This window comes from Narcine bancroftii, chromosome 8 (assembly GCF_036971445.1).
Source record: "Narcine bancroftii isolate sNarBan1 chromosome 8, sNarBan1.hap1, whole genome shotgun sequence".
Taxonomy (NCBI): Eukaryota; Metazoa; Chordata; class Chondrichthyes; order Torpediniformes; family Narcinidae; genus Narcine; species Narcine bancroftii.
The window spans coordinates 32232902-32254503 of record NC_091476.1 but is presented as its reverse complement, the minus strand read 5'-3'; the positions used below and the strand labels follow the sequence as shown (position 1 = coordinate 32254503).

Here is a 21602-nt window from a genome sequence, read left to right as displayed (position 1 = left end):
CATAGCGGTTAGTGCCATGCTGTTACAGCACCAGCAATTGGGACCAGGGTTCAAATCCCCCACTGTCTGGAAGGAGTTTGTACGTTCTCCCAGTGTCTGCATGAGTTTCCCTTGGGGGCTCCAGTTTCCTGCCACTGTTCAAAATATGCAGAGGCGGTAGGTTAATTGGGTGTAAATTGACTCATGGGCCGAAATGGCCTGTTACCGAGCTGTATATATAAATTTAAAATTTAATGTTTAAATTTTAAGAAGTTAAAAATAATTCTTCAGACAAAAGATTACACGGCAGCAATAACACAATTCCCATCACTATTGACCTGAATAAAAGCAATCTACAAATATCAACAGGTTCCATGGTCAGGACTTGATTTTCTTTACATACACTTTGCTCAATTTGATACTATCTACAGAGGATCGGAGGTATACTGCCGTAAAGAAATAACACGAAGACTGATCAGCCCATGAGATCGAAGTTCTCACAGTCATCAAAATAGAAATGAAGAACTAGGCAATATAAATAATTTATTTATTTACCATAAATTTCTGCACATTTTCCATTGCAGAGAAAGCAAAATAAAGGTTAAAGGCTCAGGATGAAATGTAAATACTCAAAAAAATGAACTATTGAAGGTTTCTTATTTCATTAAAAATCAACAATTTATCAAATATAAAGTAAAAACTCAGTGCTGGATAAACTCAGGAGGTCAAGGAGTGTATTTTATATAGCAAAGTTAAAGATATATAACCAACTTTTCAGGTCTGAGCCCTTCACCAAGGTAAATACATTACCTTAATGAAGGAGTCAGGCCTGAAATCTTGGTAATGTATTTTTTAACTTTGCTATATAAAGTACACAGTTTGACCTGTTAAGTTTCTCCAGCACTGTTTTTAGTTTAATTGCAGCCTCTACAGACTTGCATGTTTTAAAATTGTCAGATGTTCTTTTGACGAAATGAGGCTCCACATTTCTAATATTACTTTTTCAGAACCAATATGTTTATTTTACTAAATATGACTTTATGATCTGTTACTTATGATCAGACTAGGCTTCACTTACCGGTGTAGAAGTCCTTTTGCAAGGAGGTCATGACAGAAAATTCAAAGGTCCTGAAGTCCCAGAAGCTCCAAAGGTTATGAAGGATCTTTGTTACTATTATGTCAACTGCCCACCACTATCAGACTCTTCAGAGTCTGAGGTGAAATCGAATCTTCTTATCATTTCTGACAGTTAAACCTTGCCAATACACTTCAATGAGTGGAAATAATTTCAAAGGGAGAAGGTGCATTGTAGCTCACTTAATTGCTCTTTAAATTAAAGAGTTTAAAATTAACTTAACTTTTAACATATTTTCTAGTAATTTAACCATTTAACTGTCATAATTTTAATTCTTAGCAGATTTTTAAAAAATCATTTGCAAATGTTTCTGTGTCAGCAACATTCACAAATAATCAGTCTTTTGACATCTGTGGCAGCCATTAAGCCTGGGGCGTGGCTCAATCAGGAGCCCCTTCACAAGATGAGAGCACTTGTTATTCCATCATTGCCACTCCACCAGCAGTCAGCACAAATTGCTGCCACTCATGCCAGCAATGTGCAGTCCAAGCAAGACACTCTACATTCCTTGCAAGACATTTTTTTCCACTGAATGTCAGTACTTAGATGCCAGGCTTGCTGTAACTAAGTGAAACATGAATGTTTGCAGACGCTGCCATTGTAATAAAAGCACACTGAAATGCTGGACTTCTCAGCATCCACAGTCATATATTTCTGGCATTTTGAGCCTGAGCCCCACTTCAAGGAATAAGCAGAAAATCTCAGGGATCAGTCAATGCCTGGTGGGGAAGAAATCCAGATTAACAAAAGGTGTTAATTGGATATGATAAGGGACAGGATAAGAATTTATCATATTTGTGTGCAAGGAGCTGGAAGATGGAAGGGAGAGACAGAGCTGGGGGAGGAAGGGAAAGGGGTCAATATTAATGCCATCTGGTTGGCGGGTGCCCAGTCAGAAGATAAGGTGTTGTTCCTTCAATTTGTGGGTGGTCTCAGTCTGGCAGTGCATGAGACCATGGAGAGACACGTTGACAAGGGAATCAGATAGGGAATTGAAATGGGTGTCCACTGGGAGATCCACCTTATTGCAGTAGACAGAGATGAATTGATCAACAATGCGATCTTCCAGCCTGCATGTAATATCTCCAATGTAGAGGAGACCACAATGGGAGTACTGGATGCAATAGAAGACCCCTGCAGATTCACAAATGCTTCACTTGGAAGGAATGTTTGGGGACCCAAATGGTGGTTAGGGAGGAGATGTGGGCACAAGTGGAGCATCTCCTGCGGTCACAGGGGTAGGACCCAAGGGGCCGATTGGTGGGGATGGAGAAATGGACAAGGGAGTCACAGAGGGAGTAGTCCCTGTGGAAGATGGAGAGGGGAATATGTGTCTAGAGGTGGGATCATGTAGTAGGTGGCGAGAATGACGAAGGAGCATGTGTTGGATGTGGAGGCTGGTGGGGTGGTCGGTGAGGATAAAAGGAATCCAGTCTTTGTTGTGAGTGGGGGAGGGGAAGGGGCCAGGGCAGATGTGCAGGTCATGGAGGATATGCAGTTGACTGCCGAGTTGATGCTGGTAAAGGAACAGCCATGTCGTTGGTAGAGGAAGGACATCTCTAAAGATCTGGCATGGAAGTCCTCATCTTGAGTACAGATGAGAGAGAGGAATTGAGAGAATGGACAGGGGACAGGATGGCACCAAGCTGCTTGAATTGGTTTAGAGTTTTTTTTTGCAGAGTGGCTATGCAGATCTTGTGGTGATCAACAACAGTAGAAGGGGATGGGATGGGGGGGTGGGAGCGGGTTGTTAGATTTTGGATACTTTGTGAATGGCGATTTGAGGTTGTGTTTATTGGTGGTGCAGTAGGATGAACTGGTTATAGACAGCTTGGCTAATAATGGAGTAAAGACTGTCTTTTCCTGTCCATTTTGTCCTGTCCTTTTTGTTCCTGTTCCACAGCTGCTCAGAGTACCAGCTATTAACAGAGCAGCGCAGTTAATGTAATACTATTACAGCAACAGTGGATCAGGTTCAGATCCAACACTGTCTCCAAGGAGTCTGTACGTTCTCCCCAGGTGTTTCCTCTAGGCTCTCCAGTAACCCACCATTCAAAACATATGGGAGTTGTTGGTTAATTGAGGGTATTTGGACAGCACAAATTCATGGGCCAGAACGGCCAGTTACCAGACTCTTCGTATACATTTTTTTAAAATTAAAATGTAAACATTTCTTTGTGATAGTTTTGCAACGTGCAGCGGACATGAACAACTGCTGGAACCTACAGAACCATATGCGGAGCATTCTGCCTTTGTGTCCACATAGGTGAATTTATTGAGTCAACCCACCAAATCTCTGCTTGACTTTACACATGGCACTAATCTTGTATATCTTCCTCATCCATGTATGGAAGTCAAGTGCCATGTTGACTGCAGATGGCTCATGTCAAGCAGTAACTACACTCTACCACTGTTATGGTGGTGCAAGTGTAGATGTCATGGTAGAATCTATCAAAATGACAGCACTAGAATGCTACTGTTGATCTGAATCATGCACCTTGTGCAATCACAAGGATTGGAAACATTAACTCATTTTTTAAAGACATAAAACACGATAACAGGCCCTTTCATCTCACAAGACTGTGCTGCCCAATTACACCCAATTAACCTACAACCGATGTACATTTTTGAAAGATGAGAGGAAACTGGAACCTCCCACCCCCACCCCCCCAGGGAAAACCTATGCAGACATGGGGAGAACATACAAAATCCTTACAGGCAGCGCAGGACTTGAACCTAAGTCCTGATCGCTGACGTCGTAACAGTATAGCACTAACTACTACACCAACCGTGCTGTCCCATGTATTTTCCTTCCACCAATATTATCTCACCAGTTCAATAATTCAACTGATTTCTATTCCCTTAAAAGACCCCAGATCTGGAGAAATTCTGCTTTTGGTCACTGTCTTCAGTCAAATTGAGTCCACTGCAAAATCACACGAATAGTGAGTACATTTGGTCCATCATTTTACTGCTAACTCCTTGGAAAAATTTGTTCCAGATTCAAACTCTTGATTTTTTTAAATGTTCATGCAGTTAACTCCCTTTGAAAGTTATTGATCCACCACCATCCAGATCTTAGGAACTTACTGAAATAAAAAGTGCATATTTTCTTGTGACCTTTCTGATTATTTTACTCTTAACCTCAATCCTATGCTTATAAATAACAGAATTACTAACCCTCCTGCCAATGGAAATAACTTGGCATTTGCTGAGTCAAAACTCTACAAAATCTATCAAATTTCATTTGTCACACAGAAGGTGGTGAATGGATGTAATGAGAGCTGCTGGAGGGAGCTATCGAGGCAGGAACAATTGTGATGTTTAATGGGCCTTTAGACAGGTCCGTGGAAAGGAAATGTTGGAGGGATATGAGCCAAATATTACAAGCTCAGGTAGACATTTTGGTCTGTTTCCATGTGTAGATTGTGTAACTCTGTGACTCCATGGCTCAATGCCTCTTACAAAGTCAATATGCAAAGACATGTTGCTTCTTTAGATGAAATTATCTGTAATGCTACTACTCAAAGGTACGAAAAGTTTGTTCACCCATTTGTAACTACTTTAGGTCCAGGGAAACTAGCAAACCTGTCCTGTACTGTCTTCAGGTGTTAAGTATAAAGACCCTGGACACAGCATCTTTCTGCTGCCCCCGTCAGGGAAGAGATATCAGAACTAGCACCTCCTTCCTATGGGCAGTGAGAATGTTGAACAATTCAAAGGAACTGCTCACACTGACCATTCAAGACTCTCATATGCACAAACCAATATTTATTTATTTATATAGAAGAAATACTTAGCCTTCATATGTATGTTTGTTTATTGCCTGGTTGTGTGATTGCATATTCTGCACTGAGTTCTGGGAGAATGCAGTTTCGTCAGGTTGTAGTACAATCAGACGATAATAAACTTGACTTGAATGCTGCAACCGTTTCTGCATGATCAGTATGGCATGATCGTCAGCAGGTAAAGTTACCCAGCACTCAGTTCAATTGACACTGGCGCTGCCACTTTAAGATGGAGAAAAGCCAGGTATTCAGGTATTTGTCATCATATTTCATATGACCTGTTGGGAATACACACGGAACATCGAATCCTTGACAGTTCAGTCCCACTTCATGAAGTGCCCCACTTATTTCCCGATGATCTATTCCCTTTCCCATGAACCACTCCATCCATCCACCTACAACTAGCGAAATTTATAGTGTTCATTTAACCTCCCTATCAGGACATCTTTGTTATGTGTTTGGGGAATATGCAAACTCCAGAAAGACACCATTATATGTCAGAATCAAATCCAATTAACTGGTTTATCACTATCCAATGCTAAAGCTTCTATGCTAAAACTTCTTTTGCAAATTCAAAAAGAATCAACACATGTTCCAAATATAAACCAAGTGTATTGATGGATTAAATAGTGAATGCATAAGAGAGACTTCAATGTAAATATAAACCTTTCCTTCTCTAAAAATGGGCACTCATATTTTATTGATGAAACAGCATCATGGAAGATTTTGAACTCCAACCATTTTACTTTTGTTCCCTTTCTTGAGATTATAGTTTCAATTTCCTCATTTTGTTCAATACGCATATACATGTGCAGGTACAACTCTTCCTCCACACAATTCTAAGACTCAAAGAACATTGTTCTGGAGTCTCAGATTTGTGGCATTGGCCTTGTAATCACCATGAAATCAGCCAAGACATGAGAAAGATTAAGGAATCATAATCTATTCTCTTCCAAACAATACATTTGAGAAACCAGTCATCTCCCTCATACCCCAGAAATAATTGTTCACTGTAATGAATTTCCCTTCCTGAACCTGTATCAAAAGAATGTTGCCCTTCAAAAAGACTCTGAAGATTAAGCTGTTTTCATGAATAAGAATACAAGTGGGCTTCTTTTAAAATTCTGTAAACTCTGACTCCGACTGGTGCACACTCGTATCATTATTAAATGATGCTGTGGAGTTGTTTTTACTTCATATTATGTTACTTAAGAACAGGTTAGTCTTAAATGTCAGCCAGCCACTCTTCTTGAAATCAAAGCATTTATCATATAATAAAAACATTTTTAGCCTTATAAATAAATCAGTACAAGGTTAGACCCTGAAAGAGTGCAAGGAATATTTTAAAAAAGAAAGGTAATTTTTGGATTTTTGATCCACAGAATATGATTGATCACATTGATTCATTAAATTATTCTATATTACGGTTAGCGCGACTCTGTTACTGCACCAGCGTTCGGGACCAGGGTTTGAATCCCGCGCTGTCAGTAAGGAGATTGTATGTTTTCCCTGGGTCTGTTTCGTCTGATTTCTTCCACCCTTCAAAATTTTCTGAGGGTTATAGGTTGATTGGGTGTAAATTAGGCAACACCGGTGTGTGGGCCAAAGGGCTTGTTATTGTGCTCTAGGTCTCAAATAAATAAATAGATTTAATAGGTATGAGAAGAAACAAGGGGCACAAAACAAGTTCACATCTGAAATTTTGAAGCCATGTCTAATTTTGAACATAATCATCATCCTTATTTATGGATTGTCCTCTTTGGGAACGCTGGTCATTAATTTTCAGAGGTGAAATGCAGTTCCACAATTGCGAATCCACTATATTTTCCTTTCATTTCCTATAATTAGGTAATTAACTCCATATTTGCTGCATTCAGTGCGACCTTGATAAATACTGGTGTCAATTACCAATAATGTCATAACTGCATTTGAAGAGGAGTTAAAGGATTAGTTCATGTCAGTGTGGATTTGCAAAAGGGAAATCATGATTTATTTCCTTTCTTAAAAAAATATGGTGTCACATCATAATCCTGGAATCAAAAGAAATGATACAGAGTATAATGTTGGAAAATGATCACTAATCCTTTATCTCAATTGCTACTTCCTTAAAAGCTCAGAGATGCAAACTAACAGGCCCTGTGGATTTATCGACTTTCAATTGCATCAGTTGGGCTAACACTCAATTGGTAACGAGTTACATCTATTTCTCCTCGGTATCAAACCCTTAGATTTCTCATATTCCCAGCATGTCATGCGTTCTCCTCGGTTCTTCATCCATTTTAAGTTTATTTTTCCATCTCACTTTTCTACTGACTTTTTTTTCTCTTCCCTTCATATGATAACCTCCAAAACTCTGAATTTCTACCTCCTCAGGATCTCCTTGAAAAGATGCTCATCTTCCATCAGCTTCATGATGCTGTAATTTTTTTCTCTGATATTAAGTCATAACTGATTTAGATATTGAAAAGAGAGAAGACAAAAGTTCCAGATCAACTGCAGCAACAATTGTCTGAATTTGAATGTGTTAATTTAGATTTATTAACCCAAAGAATTTTCTGGTTTTCAATTGAACCTCAATAACTAATTGAATGCAGACAAATTAGTTTTTTTTTAAAATCAATAAATAAATAACAATGCAATTCTGAAGCTGGTTCTTTCTTTTAGTTGAAGTGATATGAATATTATTAAAATGAAAATTAGGAGATTTGTTCCATGTGGACATAAAGATTAAATACTTACAGACTGCAGGCACAAGGTTAAGAACAATCCCAGAAGTTTCCTTCTAGTGAGACTGAAGAGAATGATGAAAAATTTACACTCTGATTTTAGAGAGTTGATATAATTTGTTGTTCCAATTAAGGTGTCATATGTTTGAATTATCTGTGTGTCTGCTACTCCACTGTTTAATTTCACAGTCATCCTTTCAGTCTCAGTTTTGGATCATTAGTCATATTCATACTTCAACAACAGCTTGTACTTTTATAACATCTTGCATGTACAAAACTAGCTGATATGCTTAATGCCAGTTTGGTCCATCAAAATGTTTTTGAAACCCAGCTAGAGAATATATCACAAAAAAAATGAATATAATCTTGAATAAAAAGATAGGCTTCAAAGAAAATCTTACAACCTGAGTCTCGACAAGGATTAGATGAAGGACATGATTGTGGACTTCAGGAAGGCAAGGAATAACCACCTTCCACTACACATGAATAACTCAGTAGAGAGGAGAGAGTAGAGAGCATCAAACTTCTTGGAGTCTACCTAACAAGTGACCTTTCCTGGACACACAACATCTCCTCACTTGTCAGGAAGGTACTTCTTGAGAAGGCTGAAGCAGGCAAGGCCACTGGCCATCATTATGCAAACCTTCTACAGGAGCTCTACAGAGACTATCATAGCCAGTTGTATCACAGTATGGTTGCTGGAGAGAAGAGAATCAGAGGTCAGTCCACAGGACAATTAAGAGAGGCAGAGAGGATAATTGGGGTCTCCCTCCATGCATCAATGTGACCAACCAGGATCATTGTTTGAAGAGGACGCACAAAATAATTGAAGACCTCCACCACCATGCACACAGCTACTCCTATCAGGAAAGAGATGCAGGAGTATCAGAGCCAGCACCGTCAGGATAACAAACTGCTTCTTCCCATGGACAGTGAAAATGCTGAATGACTAAATGAACTGCTCACACTAATCATCTAAGATGCTACTATTTATTAAATAATATTTATTTATTTTATATAGGTATATTTGTCCTGTGTATGTATTGATTGTATGTGTGCTGTGTCTGGTTGTGTGTCTGCACGTTTTGCACCAAGGACCAGAGAGCGCTGTTTCGTCAGGTTGTATTCGTGCAATTGGATGACCAGTAAACATGAACTTGAAAGAACTTAAATGAGGAGAGTGATAAAATGAGGCAAGAGTATTAGGTGAAAATTAAAGCTTAGCTGTTGAAACTTCTCCATCAAGTGGCAAACTATCAATGTTTGTCCACCACATCAGTCCATAATTAAAGGAATGCAGAGGGTTCAGAAGTTGCAAGCCTGGTGTTAATTACAGAGACTGGCATTGACAAGGTGCTATTGCAAAGTGGGATGCTATTGGAGAAGAGGACAATAACACAGTTCGTGACAGTAATGCTCAGGACAAGGAAAAACACTCCAGAGGGTCATTAACTTGGCCTGCGATACCATGGGCACCAGTCTTCACTCCATCGAGGACCTCTAAGAGAGACGAAGAGGTGGTGTCTTAAGAAAGAAGCCTCCATACTCCAGGAGCCCCACCACCCAGGCCATGCCCTCTTCACTCTGCTACAATCGGGAAAAGGGCACAAGAGCCTGAAGACAAGCGCTCAGCAGCAAAGGACAGCTTTTTTCTCTCTGTCATCAGATTCGTGAATGAACAGCGAACCATAGACACTACCTTACTTTGACTTCTTCTTGGACTTTTTAAAAAATAAATATTTCCTAAGATGGTTTATACAAATGTTTGCACTGTGATACTGCCGCAAAACAATAAAATTTGTGACATAGTCATGACAATAAATTCTGATTGGACAGCATAAGTCAACAAACACTGAAGGGATAGATTACAAACCTCGGTTAGAGTTAAGATGCGGGGAACATGTATTTCCATCAGCCTTCTTACATGGCAAGGCTGATGAGAATGTGGACAGGACTGGATCTTAAGTCTGAAACAAGTCAAAAGGATTTCACCTGAAGTTTGAATTGTCAAATTTTGTTCCAAGTTCGAGGCCAACTTGGTCTCATGGCAATAAGTGACAGATGCACTGTCATTACTCTGTCTTTCAAATTCTTTGGCTTGGCTTCGCGGACGAAGATTTATGGAGGGGTACGTCCACGTCTGCTCCAGCCTCGTTGGTGACTGACAAGTCCGATGTGGGACAGGCAGGCAGGGTTGCAGCAGATGCAGGGGAAAATTGGTTGGTTGGGGTTGGGTGTTGGGTTTTTCCTCCTTTGTCTTTTGTCAGTGAGGTGGGCTCTGCGGTCTTCTTCAAAGGAAGTTGCTGCTCGCCGAACTGTGAGGCGCCAAGATGCATGGTTGGAGGCGATATCAGCCCACTGGCAGTGGTCAATGTGGCAGGCACCAAGAGATTTCTTTAAGCAGTCCTTGTACCTCTTCTTTGGTGCACCTCTGTCTCGGTGGCCAGTGGAGAGCTCGCCATAGAACACGATCTTGGGAAGGCGATGGTCCTCCATTCTGAAGACGTGACCCACCCAGCGCAGTTGAGTCTTCCAGTGTGGATTCGATGCTTATGGACTCTGCCAGCTCAAGTACTTCGATGTTGGTGATGAAGTCATTCCAATGAATGTTGAGGATGGAGCGGAGACAGCGCTGATGGAAGTGTTCTAGGAGCCGTAGGTGATGCCGGAAGAGGACCCATGATTCGGAGCCGAACATGAGCGTGGGTATGACAATGGCTCTGTGCACGCTGATCTTTGTGTGTTTCTTCAGGTGGTTGTTTTTCCAGACTCTTTTGTGTAGTCTTCCAAAGGCGCTATTTGCCTTGGCGAGACAACCTCTTTGTCGATCCTTGCATCAGATGAAATGGTGCAGCCGAGGTAGGTAAACTGGTTGACCGTTTTGAGTTCTGTGTGCCCGATGGAGATGTGGGGGGGCTGGTGGTCATGATGGGGAGCTGGCTGATGGAGGACCTCAGTTTTCTTCAGGCTGACTTCCAGGCCAAACATTTTGGCAGTTTCCGCAAAACAGGACGTCATGCACTGGAGAGCTGGCTCTGAATGGGCAACTAAAACGGCATCAGATTAGCTGCTTGCAAAGCCCATGTGTCCTGTCACATGAATTTAAAAGCCCTACAGCACCAACTCAAAGATAAAAAACTTCTCCCAGTGTCCTAGCTAACAGTCATCCCTCGATAAAATCTGACGTTAATTATGTGATCATTTATTTCATTGCTCTTTCTAAGTTTCACTGTGTAAAATGGCTTGGAAAATTCTTTCATTATGACCAATATACTGTGTTAGGTGTATATAATCCAGATACATAGTACATTATAACAATGACTACTTGAGCATTTCATTGACTGTCTTAGCTTGGAACCATCCTAACATGGCTCTGGATGCATTCAAATCAATTCTTCACTGAAAGCTACAATATAAGAACCATTATATATCAATACAACAAACAATACAACATATATGAAAATGATAGTGTGAGATATTGAGCAAATAAAGAATTACTGGAGGAACTCAGTAGCATCACACAGCATCCATAAGCAGACACGATCAGTCGACTTGTAGAAAAATGGTCTCAACCCAACGTGTTGCCTCATCACTTCCACCTTTGAATGCTGTCAGACCTACTGTGTTCTTCTAGCAATACTTTCTTTGCTCATGATTCCAGCATCTGCAGATTTTGTGTTTTCTTAAAGGAGAGATATGGACTGGTTGTACCTAACTCTATTCAGGTACTGCCACAGAAGAACAAAGATGGCATCAAAGTTCAAATTTATTGTCAGAGTGCTTTCATGACATGACATACAACCCTAAGATTCTTTATTCTGTGGGCCAGGTAGAATTTCTACTTATTTCTAACTGTCGACTCCTCGCTGACAATTAACACAGGATACGTACTTAGTCCTCTGCTCTATTCACTCTTCTCCCATTACCGAGTGGCCAGGCACAATTCAAATGTCATCTACAAATTTGTTGATGACACCATATTCATCAGCAGAATCACAGACAGCAATGAAGAAGAATACAGGAGGGAGATAGATCAGCTAGTGTCACAACAACTTTTCACTCAACATTAGCAAAACTATGGATCTGCTTGTGGACTCAGCAGGGGGAAAACAGGTGAACAGTCCGCATTGAGGGTCAGCAGTGAAAAAGGTTAAGAACTTCAAATTCCTGGTGTCATCATCTCTGAAGACCTATCCTGGGGTATCCATGTTGATGCAACCATGAAGAAGGCTTGCCAGAGGTTATACTTCAGGAGGAGTTTGAGGAGATGTGGTATGTCACTAAAGACACTTACAAATTTCTACAGGTGTACCGTGGAGAGCATTCTGACTGGTTGCATCACTGTATGGAATGGAGATGCCAATGCAGGAGACAGGAAAAGACTACAGAGAGTTGTGAACTCGGCCAACACCATCATGGGCGTCAGTCTTCATTCTATCAACAACATCTACAAGAGGCAGTGTCTTAAGAAAGCAGCCTCTATCCTCAACAACCTTCGCCTTCCTCTCACAGCTACCATCAGGAAGGAGGTAGAGGAGCCTGAACATGAACACCAAACATTACAACAACAGCTTCTTCCCCTCTGCCATCAGATTTCTGAATGGACGTTAAACCAGAGACACTACCTCATTTTCTACTCTTTTATATTAATTAATGTAGTGTTAAATATTTGCACATATTTCTTTCTTTGGCTTGGCTTCACGGACGAAGATTTGTGGAGGGGTAATGTCCACATCAGCTGCAGGCTCGTTTGTGGCTGACAAGTCCAATGTGGGACAGGCAGACACAGTTGCAGCGGTTGCAAGGGAAAATTGGTTGGTTGGGTTTGGGTGTTGGGTTTTTCCTCCTTTGTCTTTTGACAGTGAGGTGGGCTCTGCGGTCTTCTTTAAAGGAGGTTGCTGCCCGCCGAACTGTGAGGCGCCAAGATGCACAGTTTGAGGCGATATCAGCCCACTGGCAATGGTCAATGTGGCAGGCACCAAGAGATTTCTTTAGGCAGTCCTTGTACCTCTTCTTTGGTGCACCTCTGTCTCGATGGCCAGTGGAGAGCTCGCTATATAACACGATCTTGGGAAGGCGATGGTCCTCCATTCTGGAGACGTGACCTACCCAGCGCAGTTTGATCTTCAGCAGCGTGGATTCGATGCTGTCGGCCTCTGCCATCTCGAGTACTTCGATGCTGCAAACAACAAGTTTCATGACGTTTCATGACATCATACATAAAGCACCAATAGCCGGGTGAAGTTACATAAAGCACCAATAGCCAGGTGAAGTTACATAAAACACCAATAGCCAGGTGAAGTTACATAAAGCACCAATAGCCAGGTGAAGTTACATTTCAATCACAAGTTCTAATGGGAGAAAGTGAACTGACGAACAAGGGCAGATTGTAGAATGATGTCAGGAGATCCTCCTTGCAAGTTTTGAGTCCCTTTTTCCTTTTAACCAATATGTTTTTCATCTCATAATGTGTAAGACATCACTTATGTGTCAAACTGAGTTGCATAATGGCACTACTGTGGAACATTGACAAGTAATAGGCAAGTCGGACTTTACTATACTAAGTATTTTACCACTTAACTATATTCTCTGAACTTGACAACACAGCACAATGTCAAGCATATTTGATGAGGCATTGATGTTTCATTATTGTGCACTTGACAGAATTTTGCAGGTCATTTCAAAACTTATATGCTTCTTGCCAGATTAAATGAGATGAAGATGGAAGCAAGATTATTTAGGATCAGGTTTTGGTGCTTTGTTGAGATTCTCCTGCTGACCAGGGATTGTTCTTAGCCTGGCAATTATCCGCCTTCAGATCTGTTATTCAACATATAGCAAAATATATTTTCTGCTAGACAAGACAGGAACTCAGAGAATCCGCAGATGAACCAGAAATTCTGTGGGGTCTCGTTCAGTGCACAAAAATGCTGGAGAAACTCAGCAGGTTATGTACCATCCACAGACAGTCAACATTTTTGGCCTACGCCCTTCTTCACTTGCGCCAAGATGTGTTAGGGTATGTTTTATTCCAAGATTGCCTTGAAAAATGTCTTGGCAGCCTCTATCCTCAAGGAACCCCAGGACCTAGGCCATGCCCTCTTCACTCTGCTTCTATCAGGAAAAGGGTACAGGAGCCCAAACACAAGCACTCAGTGGCACAGAGACAGCTTTTTCTCCGCTGCCATCAGAATCCTGAATGGCCAATGAACCAAAGACACTGCCTTCTTTGACTTCATGTATTATTTTTATTTATTGTTGTAAGGTGATTTTATATAAATGTTTGCACTGTAAGGCTGTCACAGAAGAACAAATTTTGTGACTTGTTCATGACAATAAATTCTTATTCAGATTAAATCAGAAGCTTTATAATTCCTTTTGGATTTACAAATATTGAAAAATACATTGAAAAGTAAAATACTATTAAATGTAAAGAATAATAAACAATTCCATGTAATTACAAATGAGTAAATATATTTAAATTAACTCAATTAAATAATAAGAAAATATTACATTTATCTCACTTCCAAATGAAATGCATGAATATACCAGGCTAACCTAGGCTGGGCTCAGCAAGTAAGATATCCCAGCTGAACTACTGACCATCCAATAAAGGTATCCATACAAGACTCTCATTTATGCAAAATAATATTTATTTATTTTTATAGATATAATACTTGTCCTGCATTTGTATTATTTATATGTATGTGTGTTATGTCTGGTGTACGTCCGCATGTCTTTGTACCGAGGATGCTGTTTCATCAGGTTGTACTTGTAGAATCAGATGATAATAAACTTATTTACTTGATTTGACTTGATCCATCCCTAGAATATTTCAATGAAATGGGATGGTCTCCAGTCTATCATCTGCAGAGATAAGTGGATAAAGGTATGCAGAAATAAATGCATTAAAATAGCCCACTAATTTTATTCACTTGTTTGGTCATAAAACAAAATTCAGCATCGCCGTACATTGATATAAGATCAAGTATAAAGTAATGCACAGCTCTTCCTGAATCCAAACTTATTTTGCTAGTTTTTCTTTAAAATCTGGAGTTCTGCCACAATTTGGGAGGTTGGGTTATGTTGAGAGACTGAAAAAAACAGGACTTATTTTCCTTAGAGTATAAGTGGGCATCTTATTAGGTCTACAAAATCATGAAGGATATATAGTAGATAAGATGAAGAGGGACAGTCTAGGTCCGGGAGTAGGAGAACCTAAGATGAGAGGTCATAACAATAAAGTAAGAAGTAGGATTTAGAAGAGGCGAGAAGGGACAGTTCTTCACCCAGGAGGTTGTGGGCATACGGAACAAGCTGCTAGACAAGGTGTCAGAGGCAGGACCATGAGCTTCATGTAAGAAACACTTGGACATCTGCATTTATGGAAGCAGCTTGGAGGGGAATAGGCCTAATGCAGGCTAGTGGATTGTGATAAAAACACATTGAGGTACAACAGAAAGTACAACTGCAAATTAAACTGATTATCTATGTCATGTAGACATTCAGCACTGGAACGCACCGTTTCAGCCCATGAGCCTGTGCCACCCAATTGCACCCAATTAAGCTATAACCCCCGTACATTGTTGAAATGTGGGAGGAAACAAGGTCACCTAGAGGAATCCCACGCAGACAGGGGGAGAACATACAAACTCCTTACCGGCACCGCCGGATTCAGATCCTGGTCAATGGCACCGTAACAGCTTTGTGCTTACCACAACACTAACTGTGCCACCTTAAGAGGGAAATTTCAATTATTTGTCTTGGTTTTGAGACGTTGGATGGGAAAAAAAAGAACCATCAAAGTTTATATGATTACGACAGTAAGGAAAAATGGTTAAAATTCATTACTGATATCAGATAATCATATTGTAAATTGATAATCCACATGGCGCTGTATATTATTATATAGACTGGGAAAAAATGGAAATGAAAGGGAATTTTCACAGAATAAACCTGATGTGTGGTCAGCAGTGCACGTATTGGTGAATCCAGTCATAAAATGGCTCCTGCCCATTTATACTGATGTTTAGCCTTCAGATATCTTCAACAGGCCCCGATAGGAAACCCATCCTACTGAATTGTTAAGGGCAGGAAGCCCATATTTAGGCAAATTAAGATCTTAATGATGCAATTGAAATTTGGACCAAGAGTCAGCTGTAGAATGGAATGAGCATGTTAAATCTTCTCCACAGGAGAATGTAACTGAGAAATTATTTTAGTTTAGTGGGAAACAAGGATTTTCCTTACATGTGAGAAATGGAAATTGGAGAGAGGCACCTTGGGGATGAGGAAACCATTCTATTAAACCTTCAATATGGCTCAGAAAGAAAACAGATCACATACAAATTGGGATTGAACACCAGCTCTTGCTCATATCAACAAGTACAAATAATTGTAGCTGGAACAGCAACAAATCACTGACTTGTCTTCTGGTAAAGACCACTTCAGAAGCAAGTGTAGATCTTAGTTTGGAAAAGGAAATGGATGACCAATACTCAAAATGTGAGGCAGTATAAGAGGAGAGAATAAAACAGTATTCAAATTTTAGATCAATTATTTTTTTCAAAGGCTATTTCTCCCTCCAATATAGTTGCCTGAATGTTTCCATTTTCATTTCAGAATTTCAGCATCTGAAGTTTTGTTTTGCCTTTTAAAAATATCACTACTTCTCCCTACTCTGAAAGTCTTGTCCTTTCAGTCCCACTGAGGCAACACTGCAAGATGCAAGCCATGGCAAAGGTGGTACGCTTTGGATCTTGGGCAGTTTCATTACACCTCCACACTTTGCTCTTGCCATCACTCTGATACAGGTTCATCTTGATCCCATCTGTCCACCAGACCTTTTTCCAGAAATCTACAGGCTCATTTAAATACCTCTTGGCAAACTGGAAATCTGGCTATCCTTTCTGTGGCTAACTAGTGGTTTACATCTTACAGTGTAACCTCTGTATTTCTGTTCATAAAGTCTTCTGTGGACAGTAGTCATTGACACATCCATACCTGCCTCCTGAAGAGTGTTTCTTATCCATTGGACACATGTTTGGGGATTTTTTTTCATAACAATGAGAATTCTTCTGTCATCGCCAGTGGAGGTCTTCCTTGGAATACCAATCTTTTTGCGATTACTGAACACACCAGTACTCTCTTTTTAATGATGTTCCAAACAGTTGATCTTGGCAATCCTATGGTTTGGGTGATGTCTCTTACTGTTTTATTCTTGTTTTTCAGCCTCATAATGGCCTCATTGACTTTCATTATCACAACTCTGGTCCTCATGTTATAAAAGTACAGACTCCTAAGGTGATTAAAAGCTTAGAAGCAAGCCTAACTCTCTTGTCCCTGCAATTAATGGCAATGAAGTAATCCCAAACTCCTGTGAAGCCAAATGTTCCAAACATTATGGTTCCCTGAAATGGGGGAACTATGTATAAAAAGTGCTGTAATTTTTATATGGTCAAATGAAAATACACACAAATAACCTTGAATAAAATCTGGAATGTGCAATTTAATTACATGTGAATTGTTTGATTACAAATTTAAAACTGTGGAGCACAGGGGCAAATAAAGGAAAAAAATAAATGTGTTTTTGTCCCAAACATTATGGAGAGCACTGTACATCCTTCAGGGAAGGGGAAATGTCATTCTTACCCACTCTAGTCAAAGAATTTCAAACTCATAACCATCCTCTGAATTGGTTTAACAATTAGGTTGGAATGAACATTTTTAAAAAAAAGAAACAGACAATGCTTGGACTCAAGTAACAAGGTTTGGATCACAATGTTTATTAAAAATGCAATGCTGGTCATATTCTTTCAAAGTTTACCATCAGATATCTTGCCCATCAATATAACCAATTCCCTGCTTGCCTTCATCTAAATTATGCTGATCAAATCCATAATAATCACAGTTTTGCACTGACAATAACATTCTGACCAAAGAGAGCCTGATGGTTAAGTCACCTGCACAGTACCTTAACATTTCCTGCATACACCAGGGGCCCATGAAGCTGTGCACCATTCTTAAGATGACCACGGTCATGTCTGACAACAAGGGCATGGCACCCATCATTGAGCATAATGGCTGAGAAGGAATGGGCGCCCTACCTGACATCTGTGAGGCCACAGACACTTGCCCCCACACATGCTAGTCACTCTGGATTTTGGACATTTTCTTCAGAAGGATGGAATTGTTACTATTTCAACTTTATCTCTTTTTTGTGGAATTAAATTCCACAAGTTATTTGTCAACTTCCATTCACTCTCTGATGGGTGAAAATCATTCAAGAACATTTATGCTTCTTTGTTTTTTTCTCAAAAGAAGGAACAAAAGGGAATATAAATTGGATTCACTTTCAGACCCAGCTTTCACAGAGAAAATGAAAATTATTTTCATGTATTCTTTCTGTCAGGAGATGCCTGATTTCCATTGGCAACTGGCAATAATGGCACAATCAGGAAAGCAACATTCTTCTTCTTTTGGAAATCCACATTTTAGTTCAAGGTCGAGCATTTGATGAGCAGAGAATTGGAAAATGTAATTTTCTGGAACTCGCATCTAGAAGAGAAATACCTATAATGATGTGTATAAATGCACTTGCATTCAATTATAAGTTCTGATAATCTAGGATTTAAGTTTTGCCTTTATCCATCTGGGATATCATTACGTCTAAAGCATGTGGTAATTATTGAACTCAGGGTGTGACATTGATCAGTTGTAAATTAAGTTACCAAGTCTCATGTGATTACAATAACTTTATGTGGAGAAAACTCTGAAAAACTGTAAGGATATTAAAGTGCAATGTACAAATACCTCTTCTCTCTGGCTTGCTTTACTATCCACACTATATCTCCTCCAATTAAATAAATTTAATCTTTGATCAATTTGTTACCATGATTCATTTTCTTATCACTCCACAGGATCACTAGCTCTGCTACTATCAGTCAATCATCTTGGCAATGAAAATTGGTTCCAAGAGGCTAAGAGCTTATTGCCAAAAATATGGCAAGACAGTTACAGTACAGTAATAAGCCATTCCAGCCCACAAGCCTGTGCCACCCAAATACATCAATTAACTTACAAACTGTACATTTTTGGAGGGTGAGAGGAAACCAGAGCCCCTTGTGGAAACCAATGCAGGTTATGGGGATATAAACTCCTAATGGACAGTGCCAATTCGATCCTGGGTGTAATAGCATTCTGCTAACCATGCTGCCACATATCTTTTTGTGACCATCAAAGGTTGATGTTAAGATTCATGTAAAAGAACAGCATTATAATGGATGTTTTGTAAATTATAATAAATGGCTGCATTACCATTGGATATATCATTCCACAAGCTTGGCTCAAATACTATTTTATCTTTAACACCATGCTGGCTAGATTCTTGGCATCTCTCAGTGTGGGAAATGAATATACAACCTTCTAATTTAAGAGTGAAGATATGACTTATCCAACAAAGATATAACAGCAAAGTAGAAGGTGAGTCAAAGAAATTAATTCTGCTGAGGTAAAAAGCAGCACTCAGCTCAGACCAGATTTCAAATACAGCAAAATGAATTTCAATATTAGTACTACCTTCAGACACTATAGTCGTTTGAAAAGGTTTGCAGAGAATCACACATATTCACAACTTTTTTCTCAAAATAAAATGTTTAACAGATTTTATAGATTCAAATTTGTCTCATGAAGTAATCTATCAATGTATGTTATAAAAATGTCTTGTCAAAGATGCATAATATTCCAAAACCATTTTAGCACTTTGAAAAATGCCTCTGCATATGACAGCATAAGCTCAAATCATTCATTTCCCACCCAGCATTTACATAATTGTATGGGAATTCAGATATTTGAACCGATAAGACTGCAATTTATTTTTAACTTGCCTTGCTTTAGTTTAAGAGCTGTGGTCCCTGCTTTTAAATGTCATCATTTTGATGAACTGAAAATCGTGTGACTAAACTAATGCATTACATTTTATTTTCCACATTGGTATGGAGCAGATCAATTTACCAAAAACTGAGAGAAATTAAATTCACACCATATCTTAATGAAGAAAGTCTAATTGTTCTAATGTGTGTAATATAGATACTCACTAAATTAAATTAGTCAAGGAAGTACTAATCTTTTCACTCTTACTCTACACAACACTGATATCTAATTGTCTACTTGATGTGTTCTTTTCTTCCTTCTGAGTGATTGATTGCCTGGCTTAGATCTTAAGGTGGATTTTCATAAGGATTGCCATGGATTTGTAGGGCTTCAAGAGCAACAGAGCTGATCATGTGTTAACGGATTCCAGTAGGCTAGTTAACGGTGTACATCCAACTTCCATCTTTAGACATTCTAATGGACGACATCATTTCATTCAACATCATTTCATTATAATGTTAATTAGAAAAACAAAAAAAATGCCGTGCTATGTTACCACTTTATAAAATTGGTTTCCTTTAATGTTGTTTCACTTAAAGTAGCACTTTCCAAGAACTTTTAAACAACGTTAAGTGAGGACCTGCTCTACTGGCAAAGGGTCATAGCATTCTCTCAGCAATATATTCACATGTCAATAAATTGTGCAATTGAACTTGGTGATGCACAATAGCAGGCTTAATAAATTATAAAATCCATATTTTTCCAAGGAATATAATTTAATGATGACCTATCTACAAATGATGAATAAAACAATCTTCTACTGAAGATGAAAAAAATAGCTTATTTGAAATATTAAACTATATCTATACTGCTAAGATTTACATCATGGGCATTTAGCATGTAAAAGTCAACAATCAGACAAAAATGTAAATTCTCTCATCACCATGTAAAATTATTTTGTTACTTCTGAGAAACACACAAAAAAAAACCAAAATGGCATTCTAGATTTGGTTCAGTCAATAAATGCATCATGAAGATCCAGTTAAGACCAGGGTAGCAGATTTCTGCTAGGTTCGTTATTATGGATCAATTATGCTCCACAGCCCAGATCTTGGAACAAGAAAATGAAGCTAGTTTTTCTGTTCCTGTTGATTATCCAGGGAATTACAGTGTGGCTTATTGGGGTGGGGAAGGGAAGTAGGGGGTGTGGTGGTGGGTGGTTGGGAGAGAAGATGCGGGAAATTGGGAGGGGGCTAAGGGGCTAGGGATGGGTGAGGGTGGAGGAGTTTGGGACGGATGAGAATGGAGGAGGAATGTGTCATGGAGCAGCATCACATATTTGTTATAAAATAAGAGTTACCTTCTTTGTCAATAGAGATTGATGGGTTAATTAAACATTGCTCATTGGTGAGAAGAGGATCGTTTTTGACAGTTTCATTCTATTTTTCTCAACATTCGAATCATTTGAAGAACATCTTTGTCTGACCTGTTTGAATATTGTAACCTGTATTTAAGTAAGGTAACCAGCAATAATTGTACCCTATAGGCTGTTTTCAGCAGTAATCAGTGCTTTAGGGAAATTTGAGAGCAAAAATAACTCGGTGGTATCAAACTAACAATGTAGAAATCCCTCCCTTTTGAATATTTTATTTTTTGAATTCTCTTTTCACTTTAAAGACTACATCTTTATCATCAGTGTGAGCATCTTTTAATCTTCTCAAATTGTCTTTAAAAGATAATAAGCCACCTTGAACTGCTACAATTCTTCCAGTAAAGGATGGGTGGAAAGTTCCAGGAATTAAAGTCAGGAATTCAAAGCATGGTGTTGTATGTTCATTGGCATATGTTCAAGCAAGGACCCTCCAAGAAATCCTGCTTCCATGTGTCCTTATCCTTCTTGATAGTGGAGTTCATGAATTTAGAATGGATTATTTAAGAAGCCTGTTGTACTAACTATGATCAGTTTGATAGATGGGATGCATCGCACCTTTGAGAAACTATTAGTTCATCAGTGAGAAGGAGTTGTATGCTTATCTTTCTTCACACATGGAATGTCTCAGATTTTAATTGTATACTTGGATTTAAACCATGACAGTTCTTTTT

At 39.3% G+C, this 21602-nt stretch overlaps 1 long non-coding RNA gene across 3 annotated transcripts in view; it reads left to right on the top strand.

Annotated features, from left to right (window-relative positions):
• Positions 1-18511, top strand: part of LOC138741701 (uncharacterized) — a 29605-nt gene extending 11094 nt beyond the window's left edge. The window contains exons 1-3 of one of the 3 annotated variants that reach the window (XR_011343680.1): positions 3980-4059; positions 16860-16931; positions 18040-18511. This is a non-coding gene — a long non-coding RNA (uncharacterized lncRNA). Of the gene's footprint in view, positions 1-3979; positions 4060-4387; positions 4510-16859; positions 16932-18039 lie in introns of those variants that run through there. The other 2 variants (XR_011343681.1, XR_011343679.1) reach the window with 2 other exon arrangements.
• Positions 18512-21602: the final 3091 nt, after the last annotated feature.